Source organism: Thermobia domestica, chromosome 2 (genome assembly GCF_964235325.1).
Source record: "Thermobia domestica chromosome 2, izTheDome1.hap1.1, whole genome shotgun sequence".
Classification (NCBI taxonomy): domain Eukaryota; kingdom Metazoa; phylum Arthropoda; class Insecta; order Zygentoma; family Lepismatidae; genus Thermobia; species Thermobia domestica.
Genome location: NC_137455.1, coordinates 209410575 through 209422913, shown reverse-complemented (window position 1 = coordinate 209422913; position 12339 = coordinate 209410575).

The window sequence follows — 12339 nt, the reverse complement described above, 5'->3', positions numbered from 1 at the left end:
TTCGCATTTTAATAATTCAGGTTGGAATTAAAAGCTTGAATACTGAGCAGATGAGCACGCAGAATTTTTTGTTGGGGTGTATTCTAATACGGAATTAATTCTTCGTAAACAAATACAACTATATAGTATCTGAAGCGGCTTGAGTTGGATTAAATGAAAACGTGAACATGTATTCGAACTGCGCAATGTATTGTTAATTATCATGAACTGGAACAATTAGAAAAAAAATGGAAGCGCGACTGATCAGCACCAAACATCAAAATTTCACAAGGCATAGTCAAAGCTCACACCTCAAAAACCAGAAAAAAAGATTGCCCATCAACTAACCGTTGTCTTGTCCAAGTCAGTTGCTTCTTGTCATAACTTGTGAAATTTCCTGCAAGTTAATCAGAATGTTGAAAATTTCCTACATTTTAAATTTATTTATTACTGATCAGCCAGAACATTATGACTACCTACCTTCTTTAGCTATAAACCCGTCCAGGCGATATCTGCGTCACCTCCCGACGAATGCCTACTAGTCAGTCACCCGTACGGTGCATGTAGTATTACTGAGAGTGCTGGCCGTGTGTAGAATGGGGAAGGCGCGCGACCTATCTGAGTTTGACCGAGGGCAGGTTGTAATGGCCCGGAGACTCGGCAGGAGAATTTCGGAATTTGTCGGGTGTTCGGGAAGTGCTGTGGTGAGTGTCTTCAACAAGTGGCGAAACCAACGGGAAACGGCGTCCAAACGTCGAGGGGTTCGGCGCCCCCACCTCATTACAGATGTCGGACGTCATAGGCTGGGCAGACTGGTAAAACAGGACAGGCAGCGAGTACTAACATCAGACTTTATTACTGGGTAAAGTACAAGTGTGTCTGATCACTCAGTTCACCAAACACCCCTAACGATTGGTCTCCGAAGCACATGTCCCATCCATGTGCGAATGTTAACACCACGACATTGGCAATTACGACTGAAATGAACACATGGCCATTGTCACTAAACTTTGGCACAGTGGCAGAGCGTTGCATTGTCTGATGAATTCCGATACCTTCTTCATCATGAAGATGGGAGGGTGCGAATCCATCGTGTTCCAAAGGAACAGCTTCTTCACACCTGTACTGCGGAACGGAGACAAGCTGGCGGCGGCTTAATTATGCTCCGAGGAACATTCACGTGAGCATCCATGTGTCTAGTGGAGCTCGAGCAAGGCACCATGACGGCCGAGGCGTATCGCACACTGCTTGTAGACTACGTACACCCCTTCATGACGACCTCATTTCCCAACTGTACTGGCATTTTTCGAAAAGATAATGCACCATATCACAAGGCCAATATTGTGATGGAGTGGTTCGAGGAACACAGAGCAAGTTTCAAGTGATGTGCTGGCCGTCCAACTCGCCGGATCTGAACCCAATCGAACACAGATGGGATGTAATTGAACGTCACGTCAGAGCACATCGCTCCTCCCCAGAATTTACGGGAATTAGGTGACCTGTGTGTACGCATGTAGTGCCAACTCTCTCCAGTGACTTTTCAAGGATCATTGCGTCCATCCCAAGACGCGTCCCCATTGTTATCCGTGCCAAAGGTGGATACACTGACAATTAGGTGTGTAGTCATAATGTTCTTGCTGATTTGTGCGTATATTTTAACTCGCATATTTTTTCTCGACTCGAATTTCGAGACGTCGAGACAGAAACTGTCGAGTCGAGACAGAAACATATTTTCGAGTCGAGACAACATTTTCTCGAGGCGAGTCGAGAGAGGCTTAAATCTCGACTCTACTCGACTCGTGCGCATCCCTATATATGAAGTAAGAAAATTTTGTCTCAAAATGGGCCTCCTCGAACGGCGGGGAGCTTCTCTGAGGGGCAGTTTCCCCCTGCCCCTCACAAGTTACGGCTCTGTCGATGACGTAGCCTCAACTTGAAGAACGTTTTGTGATATTTTCCTCATTGAGGAACGTCTACATAACTTGTTAAAACAAGGAAATCTCGAGTAAGTCATTAAGACATTCATACAAATTGCTTATATTTTCTTATTTATATTTTGTTTACATTTGTTTGTTTTTGTTATATTTGAGTATTTTGTTTATATTTTACCATGAAACAACTTTAACTAGCTATTAGTTTGGGTAGAAGGTTAAGGGAAGCAGTTGGCGAGTCAGTTCGTCCGTGACTTTCGTGCAGTTCACATCGTGTGCTGTGTTGTGTCTGTATGAGTCGAGTGCTTGGAGTTTCGTGGAGAGTGCTGTCTGTTTGCTTAGCTGTTCTTGCCCTCGTTTAGTGTTGTATTTGCTGCCTGTGCAATTGAATTGCATTGTTTTTTGTTTTTTTTTTTATATATTTTTCTTGGAACGCTAAGTTATTAATTGTGATTATTCAGTGACTAATGGCTTCCTTACGTCTTAATATGATTCGTATTAACTTCCAGAGTGTAGTAAATGTTCCTAATTCTATTTACTTACATGAATGGATACACAATGAATGAGTTTGCATTAATTGATGTTTTGAGCATAGAACTTGATTTTGCTCGTAAGTTTCTTTTTATTAAACTTTCTAATGCGGCCTTGTGTGATCGGATCCTCATGGATCGTAATGATGTTGTGTCATATACTGACGCTGAAGGTACTTATGAACTGCCATTAGAATCGGCTTCTCACATGTTCAAATTGGTGAAAATTCATACAGTTCCTATGGAAATTTCAGATGCCTAAATAAAGCAAGTGTTGGGACAGTATGGCGAAATCATTTCTATGGACGAAGAAAAATACACCAAATGTCATTATTATCCTGTACGAACTGGTCGGAAAGTCTTAAAAATGATTTTGAAACGGAACATTCCTTCCTATGTGACAATCTGTAATTTACGGCTTTGAGTTACCTATTTTGGGCAATCTAAAACGTGTGCTAGGTGTAATAACGAAAATCACCTCGTTTCCTCTTGCCCTCATCGCCAGACCAAGCCAGTTCAGCCTCATGGGCATACGTCAACGTCAGTGGCTCCAGATGTCCGTACCTTACTGAGGGGACCCCCTCCCCCATTACAACTTGACAGTGCATCAGACTTTACAAATTATAATGTTTTTCCTGTGTTGCAACCGAAACCTCCTTCAGATCCTCCCACGAATACCAGTGTTGAGTGTGTTTCTTCTGTGCCAGCCCCCACCTCCTATGTAACTGGGAAAGTGCTTTTTTCAACAGTAGTTCATAACAGTTCTAAACTTCTACCTAGTGCTGAGTCTTTTTTTGGAGCTGAACTTTCTAGTGACAAATGTTCCCCTCCGGATCCTGTATTTTGCAGTCGCAGCAACAGTCCCACTACCGTAGTAGAAAAATTGCCCGGCTCTCCGGTACCAATTTCACTGCCTCGCACTGTTGAGACCATTTGTGACATGTTTTAATGCTTCATCTACCAAGAATACGACTACTCCTGACGTTCATCCTGTTTCTACCACTACGACTTATTCTGACCCTATGGTACTGGACAGCGTTTCAACAGCACCTACTACTACAGAAATAAACCGTTCATCTTCTGCATCTCCAGAACGAGGACGTCGAAAACGTAGGAAGCGACATGAACTTGGTAAGTTAATCTTCTCTCAAAACGTTCAATTACAAGATGACATCAGTTCTCCCGGGGATATCAGTGCTCCTCAGTGAACTCGCCGATCTTGTGTAAATTGAAAACTACAGTGCCTAGTGTATACTGGATATTGTCTTGTTTTTATAATGAATCTCCTCCCGATCCGTTTTTTACTTTTATGGTCACTCTTAATAGGACTTTCATGGTGTTTGTTACCGTTTCCGTAAGTTTATTTCTCCAGGTTTTCAGTGAATTTTGCTACAATTAATGTTAATGGTTTGTCTTCTGCGGTTAGAAAAGCTGCTTTAGTGGATTTTATTTTGGTCCATTATCTTGACGTCATGTCTTTACAAGAAGTAAACTTTTCTACTATTCACTTACCGCATCAGTATATCTATGTTGCTAATGATACTCCTGGTACCGGAACTGGTCTCATTTATAGGGCAGATTTGGCAATTGATGATTTATTTTTACATCCGGAAGGTAGACTGTTAACAGCAAAATTAGAACAATGTCACCTTCCTGACGTTTATACTCATTCTGGAAGTAATCAAAAAGCTGTCAGAGAGCATTTATTTGCTACGGATCTTGATATAAGTTATGCTCTAATCACTCATGTGAGTATTGAAACGTATACTGTTAAACAATTATATTGTTATTATCATAGTAATATTTGGTATCTTCCTAAAATACAGCAGCAATTTTCGACTGTTCAAATTTGGACCAATATTACGGCTAAATTTCTTTCTTTTAGTCTTAAATCGCTTTGGTTTCTTCTTATACGCAATTTAATTGTTACAAATGTACGTAGATATAACATTGGACTAAGTAATACTATGTATTGTGCTCGTTGCCCTACTGAGGATACAATTGAACATCGTCTTTCAGGGTGTCATGAAAGCAAAGTGATCTGGTCTAAATCTTGTTGTATTGTAAGCCGCATTCTCCGTCTGCACCCAAAATATGTCACTGTTACGAACATGTTGCTCCTTCCTGTATATAAACATTTTCCGCAAGCAAAGCACAATATTATTATCTGGTTAACGATTACTACAGCAGCTTTAATACTTGAGGACGATATCAAAGGAAATACTGATCTGTATCTAAAACTTTTAATTTCTCGTCTGTCACTTTTTACATCTCAACAACAACAGAGATATTTTGCTAATTATGTAAACACCATTTATTAACGATCAAATTTTGTTTTCTGTTTCCTTTTAGCTTAAGTCTGTGCTTGATTATGTAATTGCAATTTTCTTAAATAAAGAATGAAGAAAGTGGTTAGCGCATTGAACTTCTATTCGGTAGACCCGGTTTCGAATCCTGGCGAGGCTGAAAATTTTCCAATGGTCCTGTTTCAATTTCAATTTCAATGCATACTCAGTGTGACAAGAAAGATCTTCTCTTCCCTAGAAATCAAAAGATGTTGGAATAAGGAGAATTGGAGAAGACCTTTCAATGGAGACAGTGATTATCAAAATTATTTTTAGCAATTGTTCTAGATTTGATATTTTCAGCTACTTTCAACCATTTTCTGATTCATGAGTGTTTTTGTTTCTTTGAATTACAGTATATAATGAAATAATACGTTACATACATAGCAATATTGAGATTAACATATGATGTTCATTGGACAACACGCTCTGAAACAGAGAGATTGATCTCAGAATGGAGAAATGTTTCGTACGCCATCTACTCACAAGTTTACTTGCATAAAGACTTGACTCAGTGCTACCAACTGCTGTCAGTGCCGAGAAAAGTTACGTGTAATATAGGTTGCATCTGTCTAGGCGTTCTCACAACTGCAAACGAAATGGACCCCAAGTAATGGAATTAGAGCACTCAGGAGGGGGGAGATACTTTTGTAAGTGGCTGTACATTCTCACGCTACAAGTCACTGCTTGTAGATAATAAGCGAAATTTCACAGAAGCGAACCTAAAGAAGGTCTTCGTGTCACAATGCAATGCTTAAAATTTATTTTCGCCTATTAATTTGTCGGATCTTTATTTTTCATTTCAAGTGTATAGCATAGTATGACATTGAAATATATACATTCACTCCATTTTGTGTGTGTGTGTGTGTTCAACTAAAACAAACTGAAATCACAAGTTCTAAAGATTCGTTACAAGCTGTTCAAATTAACACAAAAAACCTTCTATAATTGTCTTTATTGAAAACTGTTCCTTTTGCAACCGTAAGCTAAGTAAAATAAAACATTAAAAAGTACAATAGAATTTTCCTTTAAAAATCTATTTAGAAACACAACTGGAAAATGTTCCTTTTGTTGTTGTCACAAAGTTCAAATAAAACATTTTAAAAAATACCAAAAAATGAAGCCATAAAATGTTGCTAGAAATGAGTTTGTGAATTAGGTACTTATATAATGAATAATAAACACTTCTGACCAGAGTATATACACTTGTATATTAAAAAACTAAATTACAGTGTAACGGTTTCGACAACTTAACGTTGTCTTCATCAGACACTAATTTAGTCTGTTACATCAGTTACACTGTAATTTAGTTTTTAATATACAAGTATATATACTCTGGTCAGAAGTGTTTATTATTTCTTTACTGAGTTCCAGAGTCGTAATGGATAGAGTTGCAACTTATATAATAGTTTTTCTGTGTTTTAAGGAGATGACATTTTTTGACTTTTTAATTTTCGTGGCCTTTCTTAAGTTTTTATGACATATTTATATACATATTTTAAATTTATAGGGCATAAACTCCCGGCCCCTGATAATTAATATTTTTTATATAAAAAAGCAAATATTTTCTGCATTTGCAGTTTTCCTAAAATATGCTGCAACCAGAAATTCAATACGGTAAGCTGGGTTGCATAACGTCATAGGCAATTTTCCTCTTATCCGGGTCAATCCGTTCGAATTGGTGCAGAGGTGGTTGCTTGACCATCCCCGAAAATTATAAAGCATTCAGTGTGGCGAACCGTGTGTATGAGAAGGTCAATAACATCATTCACGTTGTCGTATGTACAAGTGTTTCTGAATGGCGGCTATCTTTGTTGTCAATGTAGTGCCATTTTCTGCATTTGCAAGCGTTTTCGGAAACTACAGTTGCTCAGGACGTACGTATCAGACGAACTCGAAACAAGAACGAATGTTTAGACGAGAGACTGAGGTAAACGGAGAATATATTATACTCTTGCTCCTAAACAAATATGCAGGGTTGCAAACAAATACATGAAATCACTAGAAAAAGTACTGAAAATTACACTTTTAAAGGGCCTGTATTTGGAATGGCATAAAGTGTTAGGTTCATAAGTTTTATACTGAGTACTATTGCATGTAAAGAGTCTGCAGAAATATCCATGGCTATGATACTACTGGCATCGTAGATTTATGGGGGTCCGAAAGTTGAAATTTGTGATTTTGATGCCACTTTTGGGGTGTATTTTCTCAGAAGAGCAAAGTGCTAAAAATTACTGCTTACGGCACAAAGAAATTATGTATGTGAATAAACTATTGCAAAAAAAAAAAAAAAAAAAAAATCATGACTGATATTACACGGAGAAAAAAGTGAGGACATGGTAAAACGATAAGAATGCACTCGCGTGACGATGGTCGTAGCCCGGAAACATTTAAATGTTTTGATACGTTTGATCTTATATCTCAAAAATTACGCAGGGTTCAGCAATTAGGGGGGGCGCGGTGGCTCAGTGGTAGAGCGTTCACCTCTGGTGCTTGGGGTCCCGGGTTCGATCCCAGCCCCCGCCAAGTGAACTTTGTGGTGGAAAAACACCGTGCTCGTGGGTTTTCTCGGGGTTCTCCCGTTTCCTCCCACTTTCTTCATTCCACCATTTAACTCATCTCTCATCATCACCGTCTCCTTTAGCCTAACCGGCATAACCGTGGGACGTAAAACTTAAAGATTTTATTTCATTTTTTTTAGCAATTAGGCCCGCTTTTGTTTGTGTTCGGTTGTGCAAAACTTGCGAATGGCTTTTGTTCCATCTTTCTAGCTCCATGATCATTAGCATTTCTACAGAGTGGACAATTTATCTTGACCATCCACTATAACGGAGAAACCAAACGAAAGAGAAAAGTGAAACTTTGCACGAAGTAACTATAAGAAGGGGAACATCTTTGTGTGTATTAAACAGAGAGACTCAATAAACAGTGTTGCCAACCCAATATAAATTTATATTTTTTTTAATCGCACTACGTGAGATTATTACATATTTAAAATCAACGTGTCAAATGTAAACTTAAAATACCACTTTTATTTCTCAGTGTTGCAAACTAGGGATGTCATAGTATCACAAATATCCAAATTTCGGAAACATCTAACGCAAATCCAGCATAACGGAGATGCACAGCATCATGTACATCGAAAGTACCGTAACGTTGGATACTATGGTCATGGTATGACTTGTTTCGAATGAATAGGGACGAAGTTACAAGAGCTTGAAAATTTTATTAGTTTTAAAAGCATTTATTACGAAAAAATGTTTAGAAAAGTATCATATATATTTACTCGTATGGTTTGTAATAGATGTGTAAATTATTATGCCGTTTACAGCACTTCGATATCTCAAACCATTCCGGAGATTTGATAAACATTACTGAAGTTTGCAACACTGCTTAAATCGTGTCATTACGAGAACTTGCTGTAATTTCAGTTACTAAAAGCTATTGCTGCAATGTTATAGAAGAGAACAGAAACGCCAATCATATTAAATATTTTTCACAAATACGTCATTTTCAGCAGGATATGATAGATAGGTGTAACGCAACCTTGTGAACACATTAAGTTCCGTAACTTGGATTGGATTTCAATGATACTTTGCTGATACATTAAGTGTTTTAATACCGCGGTCCAGTTCCACGATAGGTGTCGTAGATGCAAGGAGGAGCTAAGCCCTTTACAATATAGATGTGGTAATAATCATGGAGCTAGAAAGATGGAGCAAACGTCACTCGCAAGTTTTGCAGAACTGAACACAAACAAAACCGGGCCTAATTGCTTAACCCTGCGTAGTTTTGAGATCTAGCATCACACGTATCAAAACATTTAAATGCTTCCGGACTAGGACCATCGTCACGCGAGTGCATTCTTATCGTTTTACCATGTCCTCACTGTTTTCTCCGTGTAATATCAGTCATGATTTTTTTGCAATAGTTTATTCACATACAGAATTTCTTTGTGGCGTAATCAGCAATTCTTAGCACTTTGAGCTTCTGAGATATTAACCTCCAAAAACGGCATCAAAATCACAAATTTCAACTTTCGGACCCTCATAAATCTACGATGCCAGTAGTATCATAGCTGTGAATATTTCTACAGACTCTTTACATGCAATAGTGCTCAGTATAAAACTTATGAACCCCCAACTTTATGCCATTCCAAAATACAGGCCCTTTAAAAGTGTAGTTTTTCTAGTGATTTCATGTATTGGTTTGCAACCCTGCATATTTATTTAGTAGCAAGAATATATGTTCTCTGTATACCTCAATCTCTCGTCTAAACATTCGTTCGTGTTTCGAGTTCGTGTGATATGTACGTCCTGAGCAACTGTAGTTTCCGAAAACGCTTGCAAATGCAAAAAATGGCACTACATTAACAACAAAGATGGCCGCCATTCAGAAACACTTGTACATACGACAACGTGAATGATGTTATTGACCTTCTCATACGCACGGTTCGTCACACTGAATGCTTTATAATTTTCGGGGATGGTCGAGCAACCATTTTTCCCATCTTTGGACCACTTCAGATGGATTGGCCCTTCCAGCTTTCTCCATTTGATTTACCACTGGTGATGGACGTTTAAGTCATTGGCAATGTTACCACGTTACATTCCTGTTTTGCTCAATTTTTGCCAGAATATCATCCATGTTTTTGTAATTGACTGCTCACTGCGAGGAGCATGTTGGACTCGAAATTTCCAGAGCAAACGAAAGCTACTGTTTTATCAATTTTTGTGCCTTTTTCCTGTTTGAAGTGCCTGAACATTCACAGTCGCACAAACGAATTTATGAGGCATGATGGTCCTTTGTTTCAATGCTAAAGGCGGATCTTTGATCCTAAGCCATGTGAATTCGTGATAGACGACATTGACAGAAAAAGAAAGAGGAGGGTGAAAGACTTAAATATAGGAACAGAGGGTTAAATTCACATATGCAAGGTTGGAATTTGAGAAACAAATGACCGAACCACATCCATATTCTGAGGAAATTTGTGATTTTGTAAAGAATAAGAGTCGAAGTTTTTCATTCGAAGCTGCGAGCATTACACCCGCAGTGTCGAATTCAAGTTCAAATCTTTTTTTAAGGATCAGATGATTTCGCAGGGAGAGAATGATGTAGAATAAAGACTTTAAAAAATCACAACTTACGGAGACGAATTTCAAACCAAGAATTTCTGTTAGGAAGCCATGGTGTTAACTACTCACCCACGGAGAATGTTATTTGATGAACGGTGTTTTTCTCGCATATCTCAATAATGTCAATCTGTCGGGGCATGAGAATTGGAAATGTACTTTTATTTTTATTAAAAGTAATTATTTATTTAAAATATTCAAACAGGAGTTGCACTGTGTTAACAAAATAATGTTAAGGTGCATTCTAGACAAAAAAAAAGTTCAGCGTCTGAAGACTACAAGATCTCATAAGTAAACGTTCGAACCCAACAATCGGAAATATAGATATGGTATATATATATATATATATATATATATATATATATATATATATATATATATATTCGTAAAGTACTAACAGAGATTAGTAAAAATTCCAAATCTGAGTGGCACAGGTCAAAGTGTACACGAGTTAGAAGAGTGTAAAACTAACATTATTATCTATAGAAAATCTTATTTACAAGTTAGCCTCTAATTTCTCGAACCTCGTTTGTTTTGTGGCTTGCGTGTATCTTTGTGGTGGGAAAGTGCGAAAACTTAATTTCACAATCGTCAGTTTATTAAACATCCGTCTTGAACATATAAGGAATAACTGTGGGAAGTAAAACTAAAAGCTTCCATTTTATCGCAACTTCTATTACCTAGGTATATGTTCAACTGAGGTCGACTGAGAAACTTTGACTTTTATACATCATAAAATTACAATTTTCCCCAGAATGTGGATGCAGTCCGATAAGTTGTTTCTGAAATTCTAACCTTATATATGTAAATGTATTTTTATCTGTTCCTCTATTTGAATATTTCACCCTCCTCTCTGTCTCTCTCAATGTCGTTCGCCGCGAACACACATGGCCAGGGGCCAAATCTCCGACTCTTGCAACCAGACATAAGCAACCAGTTCAATGGGCCATCGTTCCTCTCTTTAGGTTTGTTGTTAGTAGGCTGCAGATTAGGGTGGAGCGTTTTGCACTTTTGTTGGAAATTCGATGACGGTTAGTGCGGAAAAGGTGCCATTAGTGGCACCGACCTTACTGATTTTTAATTTTTTTAAGCAACCCCTTACCCTTCCCCAACGGACATAAAGTTTTTAAGTGTTTGGTTAATCAACATGCACAACACGAATGACAGAAAAGCTACTTGTGGTCGTTTTTAGAGTTACTTGATGTCTATAATACAATTATTTTATTAAAAGAAACTTGAAGCAATGCCAGTAAATAATTTTAAAATATTTATGAGTCAAAGTACAGCCATATTAGCTCAGTTGTTGGAATTAATATCCAGCTTTTGTTTGTAATGCCACGTTAACGATGATTATAAGTATAGCTCTTGATATAACACGATTTGTTTGTGTCTGCTCTTCACTTGTTATGTACACCGACAGCAAGTGCCATCTAGCGGCAGGCTACATAACTTCGTGATTTCTTACTTTGGCCACGCTCTTCGAACGTCGTCACAACGTCCGGCTCCGTCCAGAAGATTCGCGCACCTCCCACTCGCCTCGTCGGCTCCAGAACCTACGCCGACGTTTCTAGAATATTCTCGCTCGAAGTTCGGCGGTGATATAAATATTGTGTACTTCGGCCAATCAATCCAACAGCCCAGTTTATTGTAGCTTAAGGTTTAACGGTTTTAGTCCGCTACTGTTTCTGTTAAGACAGAGAGTTTGTGCATTGTACCTAAAGTTACAGTCTTCTTAGTGCGGTACGATTCAGACACATTTTGTATACTTTGGTTTCCAAGATCAGAAGCAATGGAAAGCAAGATGAAGAAAAAGCCTCAAGCATACTAAGGCAGGAAAGAGTGAAACGAAGCTTGTTTGGCACTCCAAGTGAAATGAGTGAAGTGCAGTTACCCACGTACGCTGGCGTTATGCGACATGATCATTGGTTTCGAAGTGGTTTAAGTGGTAACGAAAGTGTAACTAAATTACCAGTGACTGACATTTGTAAACTAGTTGGTCAAAGAGTTGTACATATTTGGCGTAAAGCAAGCATTCCTGTGGTTTCAGAAAAGAGAGTTTTGACATGCTGAAAACATTTTATAATAAGTGTCGAACCAAGGAAAAACATTTCAGTCGACAAGGACAAGAAGCAACACTTCGTGCATGTTTTGTTGCACACGCGGAAAGTCTCCTTTTTATATTGCGTCTTGCAAATGTAAAACCGCCGAAGATTGCAACTGTGACATGACACGCAAGATTCCAAAACGAGAATTCAAGTTTCTTTTGGACCAGAGAACATCACGGAAAATGAGGATTGGTAACATTGACGTCCGAACAAGAAAATATCTGTCAAAGATGTTTCCCGTAAGTGAGCAGATTTAAGGGGAAGACAACCAAGAAAGACGTTGGAAGTGTTGAATCAAGTCCATCAACTAGTGGGAT